At 36.3% G+C, this 13742-nt stretch overlaps 1 long non-coding RNA gene across 1 annotated transcript; it reads left to right on the top strand.

Annotated features, from left to right (window-relative positions):
• Positions 1 to 9206: 9206 nt before the first annotated feature.
• Positions 9207 to 10705, top strand: LOC140829831 (uncharacterized). The gene is made up of 3 exons (XR_012117555.1): positions 9207 to 9343; positions 9716 to 9866; positions 10440 to 10705. It is a non-coding gene; the product is annotated as an uncharacterized lncRNA (long non-coding RNA).
• The last annotated feature ends 3037 nt before the right edge of the window (positions 10706 to 13742 follow it).

Raw genomic sequence — 13742 nt, forward strand, 5'->3', positions numbered from 1 at the left:
GGGACCAATCATGATGGGACGACTGAAGAGATTTAAGGAAGTATTGTATGGATTCATGAGCAATCAAGAAGAACTCTCAAGCAAGGAACCAAGTCCCAAGGGGTTCGTGATTCATGGAAGTAAGTTTGGAGTCTGTTGAGGATCGGGTTGAGTTTAGAAGGGGGGGTTGAATAAACTCAATGGCCAACTTATTAAATTCTTTCGAATGATGTGCTAAAATCCTGTTAGAGATTTTAACGAATCTTGTTCAAGTATAAAGACCAGCAGATCACAAGATAATGTGCGGAAAACGATCTGTTGGTTAGTGGGTGAAAAGTGATAAAGCCGAAAAGCAGTAGATAGCACAAGGTTTGTTTCTGGAAGTTCGAAGATGAATCTTCTACGTCTCCCCTTCTTCTGTTTCCAGAAGGTATCACTAAAAGACTTTGGTGAATACAGCACAACAATTGTACACACCCACTTCAATAGGACTTGCCCTTCACCTATTGAAACTCTTAGCTTTACAACTCAACTTTTTGAATGATCTTAAATTCTGAAAAAGACTCTTTTCCAGTTACAAATTCTTCTATCAATGAATTGATGAAATAAATAGCTTAAGAAGATATAATTGAAGTAGCTAGCACAATATGATCTCAATGATCAACAGTATGCAATGAAGCGTGTGCTGCCTTTTTCAGTGTTGAGCTCTTTAGATAACTGAAAGTTCTAACAATGCTCGAATGATGTTTTTCAATTCATATTTTTGTTCAATACAGCGTTACTCTTCACAAAATTCTTCATCTCCATATATAGGCTCTATTCAACGTTCCAAAAACTGAACGGCTCTTTTCTTTTTGGTGTTTCAGCTTTATTGCTTAAAATGGACCCTGTAGAATACATTAAAAGTAATCAGTCGCAGTTCATACCAAAAATGGTATACCGTCTTAAATGTTTTTGTATAGCATTTAATGGCATTTAATGAAGCAATAAATGCTGGTATCACGTTAATAAATCAACGGTAATATTTAGAGATTTTGAGATACGCAAGATTCTGTTAGTGTATATTTTGAATTTTGTATCCTTCTAGTTCTGGTTTTAGCTAAGAAATTATTTAAGCAGTTTTTAGCGCGATACCAGTACTTCTGGTTTTACAACATCTACTGGTTCTACTGGTTTTGTATTAATCCAACATCTACTGGTTCTCCTGGTTTTGTACTAATCCAACATCTACTGGTTTTTCCTTAGCATCTCCACAATAAATTTAATTCTAACAATTTCCCCCTTTGTGGTGATGCCAAAACCTAGATGTTCTGTGTTCGTAAAATAGAGATAAGAACGGATTAGATAATCAAAACAATTTATATCCAGAGAAAATCCACGTTAATAAAAACATAAAGAAGAAAAAATTAGTTTGTTCCAATATCCCTGAAGGTAGCTTGATCTGGATTTTGATCCCTTCCAGTTGGTCTGCTGCTACTTGCTCTAGTTCTATCATCTTCCCACTTTTTGGCATCATCAAGAAGGACCCTAGCAAGTAATTCATTCATTCTCCCAGATAAGTTGTGAATGCCATTTGTCAGCATCTCCAGATAAGGAGTCTGATTGGAAACCCGATCATTAATAGCAGTGAGCGTTCGAGATTGAGAATCAATCTTGGCATCCTTCAGGTCCATGGTGGTGGAGATTGATCGAAACATTTCATCATGCTCGGTGATCCTAGTAAATATATCAGATTGAGCAAGCGCGATCTGACTGGAATTTCTGGTTATGACCTGTCGAAAGACGATGGTCTCAGCATGCATTTTACACAGAGATTCCGCAGTGGTCTGTATTTCCTTAGACATGCGTTCTCGGAATGATTGTGCATCATGAATTTCGGCGACATTTTCATAAGATATCCGCTTGACTAAGTCTGAAAGATTTACAAGATCCCTTTGGAGAGCATCAATTTGGAATTCTAGATCAAATTGTTCCTCAGCTGGGGAAGGAGTCATTTCTTGCAATCTTTGTCTAATTTCCTCCATTCGGGCAATGCGCTCAGGAGACTGCAAAGAAGGAATAGAGAATTGTGCAGCTTCTGCTTGAGTCGTAACAGCTGGTTCTGGTTCAGCAGAAGGTCCTTCTGAAACAGTAGACTGTTCTGTTGGCCCTTCGTCTGGTTGCTGCAAATCAGCAGCAGGTACAGATACAGTTTGTGGCTCAACAACAGAGGGTGAAGTATGCAACAAAATTGCCATATCAGCTTGGTGAGCTTCTGAAAAATGCTCAAGTGCTGGAAGAGACGATGAAGCAGTAGTCATGACAGTAGCACTGGCAGCAGCAGTTGCAGTAGCAGTAGCAGATTCTGGAGAAGGATCAGTAGTAGTAGGAATAGCCTGAAGCAATTCATCTTGTGCTGTTTGGGTTGGCATAATCGATTCGATTACCTCATCAACAGAGGCCAGATCATGTACAGAGATCAGAGATGAAGATTGAGTAGGAACTTCTACTGGTACAGGAGTACTAGAGACCTTGACTTCAAGAGAAGCTTTGGTCGGTTCCTCAACTGTCTGAATCTTCAAAATTGCGGGGACAGAAGTGAGACTGAACTTTGGAGGCCGAGAAAAGGCCTTTTCCTTATTAGCAATTTGTTCAGAAAGAATTGTCAGCTGCTCCGACAAAATTTGAATGACATTCTGGTCATGAAAAGCAGTAGGACTTGCAGAGTCAAAATTTGACTTTAAGGTTTTCAGAACAGTATCCATCTTCTGCATTTTGAATTTTTCCAGAATGTAATTGCGACGATTTGTAGCTTCTATCACATTTCGTGTCCCGGCAGCATCAAAAACCTTTTTATCATTTTCTACTGTTTGAGCATAAACACCAGTAGTTTTCAAAAATGTGATTGGGTGGTAGACTTGTACCTTAAGCCAATCGTCAAAAAATTTCATATCTTCTCTGGTTGAGATCTCAATTTCTTCCAGATGAAGGTTTATTGTTGTTTGGATTGAGGAGGGAGCCACCGGTGATTCAGACAACTCAGTAATCTTACCTTTCCCTTTTTCAGAAGATGCAGAGACTACTGGTTTAAAAGCAGAAGAACCAGTAGCTGATTCTCGAATGACCAAACTAGAAGTCGGTCTGAGGCTTTGAGCAGGTGTAGGCCTTGATTCAATAGGTTTGGCTTTGGTGGATGAAACAACAGATGGAAAAACTTGGCGGAGAGGAACATTCTCCACAAACTCACCAACGGTTAGCTTTGGCCTTAAAGCAAGCACGCTATCAGCATCAGTCATTGTTACCGAAGAGCCATCCTCTTCTACTGTTCCAGGAAAACCAGCATCTTTCTACATTGTACTGATTGGTACAGCAAATCCAGTACTTCTTCTGAGAATCATATCCTTCATAATGCGAAACAGAAATCGTCCCCAATCCACTTTCTTTTCTGATGTGATGGCCACCATCACTTGAACCTTTTCTTTTGTTAGTTTGTCAAAGGTTCCAGCCTTAACTAACAAGGCTTTTGCTACTATATCAGCGAGTACCTGGTTCAATTTTCAGTAGCTTTTTGAAGCAAGAGCGTGAAAGTTCTTCTCCAGCGGCTGAAAAATTTGTCAAGGCGATGGACATGTCTTCCTTTGAAATGTCCGAGAGCTCGGAAAGTCCAGAAATCGGTAGGAAGAAGGTTGAACCCAGAAGTGCAGCATCAATAGAGATCGATGCATCTCCCTGTGTATAGGTAATCTTGCCTTCCACAACTTCGGCTTTGGCATAGAAATCCAGAAGAACAGACTTGTAGATAACGGCAGGCGATTCCAAGAATATTCGAAGCCAAGAATTTTCCAATGATTTGAACATCTTGACAAGATTCTCATCCTTAATAGTGAGAACAGAATCAAAATTCACCTGATAAGCATTCAAAGTATATGCTGCGGCCATTTCTAAATTTGAGAGAGAAAAGAAGTATGTTAGCAGTAGATGCGAAAAAGCAGTAGAGACAAGGAAATAATCTGAGTTCGTAAAGCGTAGTGAAGAAGAAAAGAAAATGAACGGTTAAAGCAAAATATACAGCCATCAGTGAACATAGGGACACGTGTCGATATGTTAGAAGAGAGAGAGAGACAAAAGTGTTAGTTACTCAACTCATTTAAAAATATTTTAAAAATTTGCGGGCTGTCCGAGGCGGTTGCTAAATAAACAGAAGCTGATTTGTCATTTTATGATAATATCTACTGGAAGTGGATAAGGTGCTGAAACAAATGCAGCACTTCAACAACTTCTGGTAGGTATACTGTTTTATCGAAAAGACAAATCAGTTTCTAATATAAATGCCATAAAGATGTTCCCCCTCAATAAATGCAGTAGTAATGGATATTAAATGCTAAACGACTCTTGGCAATCTTTCAATTTAAACCGTTGAATTTGAACAGTCGCAAAGATCCTTATCTCCTTTGAATATCACTATAAATACCTGCAAGGGTTAAACAAGGTTAAGTAAACATAAAAATCAGATGAAAGCAGAGGTAACAACTGATCCAGAAGCAGAAGCAAGAATCTTCTTTTGAGAACATTGGAACTTTGCTGAAATGAGCCATGTCTGTTAAATATTTTTCAGAACAAGAATAACTCTGCTCTGATACCACTTGTTGAGGATCGGGTTGAGTTAGAAGGGGGGTTGAATAAACTCAATGGCCAACTTATTAAATTCTTTCGAATGATGTGCTAAAATCCTGTTAGAGATTTTAACGAATCTTGTTCAAGTATAAAGACCAGCAGATCACAAGATAATGTGCGGAAAACGATCTGTTGGTTAGTGGGTGAAAAGTGATAAAGCCGAAAAGCAGTAGATAGCACAAGGTTTGTTTCTGGAAGTTCGAAGATGAATCTTCTACGTCTCCCCTTCTTCTGTTTCCAGAAGGTATCACTAAAAGACTTTGGTGAATACAGCACAACAATTGTACACACCCACTTCAATAGGACTTGCCCTTCACCTATTGAAACTCTTAGCTTTACAACTCAACTTTTTGAATGATCTTAAATTCTGAAAAAGACTCTTTTCCAGTTACAAATTCTTCTATCAATGAATTGATGAAATAAATAGCTTAAGAAGATATAATTGAAGTAGCTAGCACAATATGATCTCAATGATCAACAGTATGCAATGAAGCGTGTGCTGCCTTTTTCAGTGTTGAGCTCTTTAGATAACTGAAAGTTCTAACAATGCTCGAATGATGTTTTTCAATTCATATTTTTGTTCAATACAGCGTTACTCTTCACAAAATTCTTCATCTCCATATATAGGCTCTATTCAACGTTCCAAAAACTGAACGGCTCTTTTCTTTTTGGTGTTTCAGCTTTATTGCTTAAAATGGACCCTGTAGAATACATTAAAAGTAATCAGTCGCAGTTCATACCAAAAATGGTATACCGTCTTAAATGTTTTTGTATAGCATTTAATGGCATTTAATGAAGCAATAAATGCTGGTATCACGTTAATAAATCAACGGTAATATTTAGAGATTTTGAGATACACAAGATTCTGTTAGTGTATATTTCGAATTTTGTATCCTTCTAGTTTTGGTTTTAGATAAGAAATTATTTAAGCAGTTTTTAGCGCGATACCAGTACTTCTGGTTTTACAACATCTACTGGTTTTGTATTAATCCAACATCTATTTGTTCTGCTGGTTTTGTACTAATCCAACATCTACTGGTTCTGCTGGTTTTGTACGAATCCAACATCTACTGGTTCTGCTGGTTTTGTACTAATCCAACATCTACTGGTCTACTGGTTTTGTACTAATCCAACATCTATTGTTTTTTCCTTAGCATCTCCGCAATAAATTTAATTCTAACAGAGTCAGTGGGACGTGGTACAAATGCTAAATTATGAAGAGGATGACTCCTGACCAGAAGCTCTCAAGCTAGGGCGGCCAAATATTACCGCCCCAGCACGCCATGTACTGCTCAAGAGTGTGAATTACAGAGATCATGTCGCTAGGATGATACAATTTGGCCGCCCAGCGCCACAAACACTGTCCAAGATGTAGATTCCTGAACCCTCCGCGCTAGGACGGTCAAACTATACCCCCAGCGCTCGGTCTATGAGAATATTATTTAGTTACATAGTTTAGAGTCCTAATTATTTTCGTAACTATATATTGATATCTTTTGAGTATGTAAACATTGGTAGAATACATCATTCTCGAATTTTTTTCTCAAACAATAAAAGATTTTGCTTTGTTCAAAAATCAAACTTATCAAAGTTTATACTTTGTGTCGTTTATCGATTGTTCTTGCATGGATTGTCAAAGAGGAGTTCTTTGAAAGTTTGTTTGAGTGTTTTTTGTTTATTTGTGATTGTGTATTACTAAACCTGGTAGTTTAGGGGTGAAGATCGCGCAATACTTGATTCAATTGGTCAAGACAACAAAACGGATCCTTTAAGCTTTATTGAGTTGAGGGCACAATTTCAATTAATCGTGTTTGCCTTTATTTCGTTCGAGGATTCATATCATTGGGCTTAAACTTGTGCCTTATTATTTATATGAAAACAAGTCCTAAAACCCTAAGCTCCCACACAATTAAACACACGGCCACAAACAATTTTCAAGGGCAAGTTCACGTGATTTTGAAGGAAATTCAGTAAAGTTTAATCCTCCGTCTCTCCGCCAACGTTCTTCGCATTTTGAATCGTTTTTCGTGCGTAAAAAACTCAAAGACACACCTTAATCTTCCTTCACTCATCGTTCATACCATATTATATGTGTTAATACACGTGTTCATGAAAACATGATTCACTTTCTTTTATTTTCATTTTTATGGCAAAACATGAACAAAACTTTGATTTTTATGGTTCTAAATTCATGATTATGATGCACAAATGGGCTGCCATGATAGGGCTATTAGGAGGACGTTTTCAACATGTTTAAGGGTTCATAAATGCATGTTTAAAGGCTGGACAAGAAGGGGTAACACGCTGAACGAAAATTTGGGTTTTAAGAAAACTAGGGTTGGCGTTTTTGGTCCAAGGAAGAGCGGCTGCTAGCTGATATTTGGGATGTGTTCAAGGGCCCTAAAGGGGGTCTAGTCATAGTTTTAGATGGGATGTGCAAGGGCTAAAAAGGGAGGTTCAAGGTTGCACGTCATTTGGGTCGCTTAAAGCATGTAGGGGCGCGGGTTTAGGGATGTTCTTGCATAGGTGTTATTAAATCATGGTTCAGGGTTGATAAAGTTTGTTTAAGTTTCAAGTTGTTTCGGGTTAAACTGAGATGTAGGTTTAAGTTTTAAAATGAATTGAGAAATTAGTCTAGGAGCTTAATTTTACGTCTAAGAAATGTTTATGGGTTTATTCTAAGATGTTATGTTAAGATTTGATGGATTCGGGTCGTCGTTTTAAGGTCTAAAGGTAAAATGGGAAAGTTAGGGTTTCAGGGGAAAACCGATCATTTTACACTTGAAAAATGTTAGATGTCCAAGAAGTGCCCTGAATGCTGTAATGAATGCTAATTTTTTTTTTTGAAAGTTTATGGAATTTTATGATGAAAAACGATAATACTAAAAGACGTGTTGCATGCTTGGTTTAAAAGAAAAATGATATATATGCATGAAATTTTATAAGTTATTAATAAAATGGAAATTTGAAGGAGGTGACTTGATTGTGACTAATATGATGATACAATAATATGATGATATGTAAGGCCAAGGCTCAGTTGACAGGTGAGAGTATCGCTGATGTCCCTGCCGCTTGGTACCATGGTTATACGTAGATGGATCCATCAAACTACAGCTGATACGTAAGTCACAATTAACGATTTGAATTGAATAAAAATAGAAAATTAAACGTATATGATCAAAGGAAATGTTTTCGATGAAAGGAAAAATGTTTAAAAATATAAATGTTCCTGAAAAGATATTTTTATTAAAATTATCTTTCACTGTTGCTTGTGAATATATATATATTACTTGTTATCATGGTCAAGGTTTGCTGAGTTAATAGACTCACTAGGTGTGATCGATGCAGGTGAGCATGATGTTGTTGATGATGGAGAACTGGATAGTTGAACTAGCTGGACTGATGGTGCACATAACCCGAGGACGTTTGCTAGTTTTTCGCATTAAGATTACTTTAAAGATTTTATGATTTTTATGCTTTTGAGAAGATTTAAGAGTTCATGATTTATTTCAAAAAATGCTAGTTTTAGGTTTGGTTTGATGATTTATGATTTTTTTTGTTTTGAATTGCGTTTTTTGGATTTCTAAATAATTATTTGGTGAGTTTTTTTAAATGGTGCAAAGTGTATATATATATATATATATATATATATATATATATATATATATATATATTATATGGCCAAAATTTTCTAAGAAAAAAAATTTCTAGTACATTTTATAAAGAGTAGTGGACGTTTCAATTGGTATCGGAGCAATGTTCTTGTAAAGAGTTGTGCCACCGCAAGTTCTGGAAAGCTCAGTTATCAAGCCTCAAGTCTGTAATTTTAATTTCTTTAAATAATTTTAATGATAGTACCTGAATGTTTACTGGTTTATATGCTTAACTTACATCTTTAAAAGTTTTTTAAAATTAATGGATGTTTATGCTTAAAGCTGCTCGAAAAAGGATTTTTATATGCTACATGATTAGGAGCTTAGATTTAAATGTATATTGGTTACATTTAGAATTTGGAAAACATTCAGATATAATGCCTCCTAGACGCGCACTTAGTACCGATAGGCAAACTGAGACTAATGAGGTTCGTCAAGGGAATACACCTCCACCTCCTAATGGGGATGCTGCTACTCGTGTTCTAGAGGGTATGTCACGCTTCTTTGAGCAGCTGGGTCCGAGGCCACAACACGATATGTATCATCAGTTCAGAAGGCTGAGTCCGAAGGAATTTTCTGGCACCACCGACACATTAGCTTATGAGAGTTGGATTAAATCTCTTGAGGTGCAGTTCCCTTATTTTGAATATAAGAGATGATGACCGAGTTAGCTTGTAAGCCCGAGATTATATCATTTTAATCCGAGATTATTTAATTGATGAATTTTGGAATGATGAATTAGACTCCACGGTTTTTGTAATTAATTAGGATTGAAATTGAATTAAAAAGAGTTATTGAAGGCTGAATTGCAAATAGTGAAGAATTCAGGGGCTAAAGTGCTAATATTGGAATTTGAGTGGGACACATGTCTTGCCATGCATTTGAACGTGTAAACCCCTCCATCCAATTCAGATTTTGAGCATCAAGAACCAAGACAAACTCCATGGTTAGAATTCTCAAGCTTCCATGCATCTTAAAAATTTGATGGTGCAAGATCCGGTCTGATTTTCAATCCGATCTTAGTTCCGTGTTTCTCTGTTCAAGAGCTTCGAAGTGATGTAAGTGTTCTTATTTTCTGCATGGTTCGAAATTTAGGTGTTGGAGAAATCATAATTTGATTGATGTTATATGTTCTTGAGTTTATGGTAAGCCTATAATCGAAAACGGATCGAAGAACAACAATGTATGCAATTGTTTTAATTTCCCAGCTTATGTTCGAAAATGGGGGTTGTGCAGATTTTGAATTGTGGTTTGGAAATTGTTGATGGTTATGAGTTGTTGGTATTTATTAATTTATGGATGTTTGATTTGCCGGGTATCTCGAGATTGCACCGTTATGCCTCCAAAATTTAACTAGATTGAGTATTGATCAAACCAAGTCTTTCTTTGAGTTGTACGTTATATTTTGCTTCTCGAAATGTTATTTCCAGATTTGGCATTGAAGGCTTTGAACTCGAGAATTCAACTTCGAAACTGGTAGAAGAAAGATCAAAGTTTCCAAGCTTTTGTACCTTGAAGAGTGAGAGGTTGTTGAGCAAGACTTAGATCAGTTTGACACAACCAAGAACCACGAAAAGAAAGGTATAAATCGACGTTAATTCGGGATAGATAACTCGAATAAGATGTGACTTCAGTTCCCGAAACCACATACTTAATTGTTATTATTTTGATATATTTGAACTCCTTAGATTTATGTGCTTGTTATGTTGAGTTATAGAAAAGCATGAAATATGAGATAGATATCTTGGAAGAGTCTTTGGCAGGAGTTCCAAGTCACTGGAAGTTTGGTTTATATCGATGGGCTTAGGAGAAAGATCGACTTTTAATGTAGACACTCGATATAGTGTGCCGAAGTCCGGGAATAGGAATGTACCACCACCTCCAATGGGAGAGTGTGTGGGAGAGTTAGTATGTTCTTATTCAAATCGGGATCCCTGTATAGGAGTCGAGATGAAATTAAGAATAAAAGAGTTTGATTTAAAGCTTTGTATCGATTTATGTTTTCCTAAAAAATGATACATGTTGTTAGACAAATGCTTTATGCTTTTGTATATGCTTATATGAGGCGCATGTATATGTTGTTTATACTGGGAAATATATTTCTCACCGGAGTTATCCGGATGTTGTTGTGTTTGTATGTGTGTATGACAACAGGTGGGACATGATCAGGGTCGAGAAGAGTATGAAAGATTGAGATTAGAGTGGCGATCCGGGCTTAGACATAGATCTGGTTGTTCAACACTTAAAATGTAGTTGATAAACACTTGTTTGTTATGACTTTATTTTGAACAAGGTGTGTATCTTTGGAGTTGATCATGTTGTAGATATTTGAACTTGATCCTGTAAATTGGAATAAGAGGGAGCACATCTTAATGTAGTATCATGTACACTTTTTTATGAGGCGTTCTATTTTAAAAAAAATATTTCGACCTAGTTGATTTAATGTCATGAACCGTATTTTTTAACTACTTTAAATTTCCGGAAAAATAAAAATTTTCTTAAATAAGTATAAATTATCAAACTTCGTTAATAATTATTTGCTCGTCTAAAATATTTCGAATAAAACAACTACCAACAGTTGCGACAAGTAAACGTTTAAAACATTGAATACACCACTCCTTAAAATCAGAATAATTGAACATGCATAAAATCTTAAAATATGGACGGTCCTCGGGTTTAGCCCTTGCACAGCCCAAGTCAGCTCATTGGTCCTCACCCCTCATCTCCTCAACATCATCCTCACTGCATCAATCAAGTGTAGTGAGTCTAAAGACTCAACATGTATAAATTGAAAGTCACAAGTAATACGTAATAAAACCACATGCATTTTTAAAATAGAGCGTACATACTTGAACTTAAACTTACATACATAAAATTGATGTGCCATCATATCATAAAAATTTTCATAAACATACTTGCATCATACATACTAGAACATGCATACATCATTTTGTGTAGAGATATGTTTCAAAGCAAGTGACTCATACATAAATGTGTCTGATCAGACTAAACCACAGTACTGGGCTGGCAGGTAAAATCCACTGCCACATACATGAGATCCCCAGTCATTCTTTACCGGGTGGATTGGTTTCTGGTCATGCTTTACCGCCTTCCAATCCTGATCTATACCCGGTCATGCTTTACCGGGGTGGAGAGGTCCTCGACCACGTTTGTCGACTTCCAAACCCGTTCATAATTTGGTCACAAGACATTTATCATACCTCAAAAACTTAAAAGTATTTCTTTTGCACGTCGAACATACTTACTTGGCGTTGAGGGATTTGTTGGATCTCGCTTGGGCCCACTGCTGCACATACTAACATGAGTTCAAACACTTATCTTTCATAGCTTAGACGTAGGTATTCATGCTCACCACCGCATTAAATAAATAGCTTATGACATTCTAGATCACTCAAGACTTGATCTCGTTTAATTATCGTACTAAACCATTACATAGAAACCCAAAATAAATCCTCTATTTTATATTCATAACCACAAAACAAATCCTATATTTTATATACATATTTATTAATTAAATTTTTTTTTATAAAAGGATTACACGGACCCCGTGTAGGGGTCCGGGTAGGCATGAAAATTTTGTAATTTTGAAGGAAAAAGGACACGAACTCCGTGTCGAGGTCCGAGAAGCGGTCCGGATACATGCTGGACATGGAAATTCATGAAAATTCACTAAGTTAATGATTCATTCTTCCAACCCAAGCCTAAGGACCATGAACCAACACCTCAAGACTCATTCTAGAATGTTTTTACATTGATTCAAACCCGTACAAACACACCAAATGTCTCCAAGCAACTTCAATACAACAATAACCCGTCATTCGACATCGTTTCGCTTCCTACGACTTCTATTACATCCCAATCCAATACAGACCCAAACGAACTACAAAATAACACCTAAACACATCCCATAACATACCTAAATGCAGTAGCACAAGCCCGGCGATGTCCAACGAAGCCTGCAACTCAAAAACTTCAAAACATGATAAACATCATTTTCATAAGATCGCAGGTTTGAGCAGTCACACGAAAACAACCATAACTCACTCGTTTCTTATCCAAATATTTGGAATTTAATGTCAAATCGAAGGTATCGAAAAGTTATACGTTTTATATTTTGAAAGTTTTTTCAGAATATCGACTGAAAAGTCGCAGTTTTTAAAATAACAACAAACTCGTGTTTTAAGATCCAAAATGTTTACGAAATCGATTCAATGCATAATCGCTCAAAATTTTCTCATAACAATCAAATTTTCACGCATAACATACATCAAAATATCTACTATGACGAGATCGATGCATAAAACAAAATAATATACATGCCTTTGATCTTTAAAACTCACGATACGGTGAATATCGAAGCGATACGGTGCGGGAAATGATCCGGACGACTTGAGGCAAGATTTTTTCTGCTAAATCAACGAAGGATTATTGAAGGAAATTTGGAGAGAATATGGTGATATGGAGGCTACTGAAAGAGAGTTTCAAGAAAACTTCTCTTCTCTTCTTACCATAATAGAGTAAATGAATTGACCAAGTAATGTTTATGTGTGTTGTGTGTATACGTGAATATATGTGTGTGGTGTGTGTGGTGTTTGCATCCACATAATTGATAAGTATAAGGTGTGTGTGTGTGTGTTTTAATTAAGGGAAAATTTGTTTAATTAATTAATCATGTCAATTAAAATGTTAAACCAATTATCAAGTCAATAAAATTCTAATCCCATAATAAATTTACTAAAATCCCCTAATTAAAATAAAATCCACAATTGATAAACTTTAAAATTTTAAAATCTTAAAATTACCTGATATTTAAATTGGGCTTTAAAAATGTTAAAACTTCATAAATCATTTAAAAGTGTCATTTTCTTGACTTGAAATAAAATACCACATTTAAAATTGCCAAAAATCATCTCCGGTCTCTTTCCCTCGATCTCGCTTCGAATATTCGCCTGTAACATAAACTTGAGAAAACATTTTAACGTGCATCAAATAAACATAAATAATTAAAATAATGAAAGTTCATAAATCATGCATCTCTAAAATCATTTTAAACTTAAATAATTAATTTAACAAATTAAATAAATGCATGAGTTTTATGTATACCGATTTTGGGCTCTACAGTTTCTCCCCCACATAAATAAATTCCGTCCTCGAAATTAAATATTACCAAACAGTTCCGGATAGCGACTTTTCATATCTGCTTCAGTCTCCCAAGTGGCCTCTTCCACTGATTGATTCAGCCACCGGACTTTGACCAACTTGGTTACTTTGTTCCGAAGTCTCCGCTCTTATCTGTCTAGAATTTGGACAGGTCTTTCCTCATACGACATATCTGGAGCCAACTGCAATGGCTCAAAACTCAAAACATGCGAAGGATTTGCTATGTACTTCCTCAGCATCGAGACATGGAACACCTTGTGTACTCCAGTCAGATTC

Source organism: Primulina eburnea, chromosome 4 (assembly GCF_022965805.1).
Source record: "Primulina eburnea isolate SZY01 chromosome 4, ASM2296580v1, whole genome shotgun sequence".
NCBI lineage: Eukaryota > Viridiplantae > Streptophyta > Magnoliopsida > Lamiales > Gesneriaceae > Primulina > Primulina eburnea.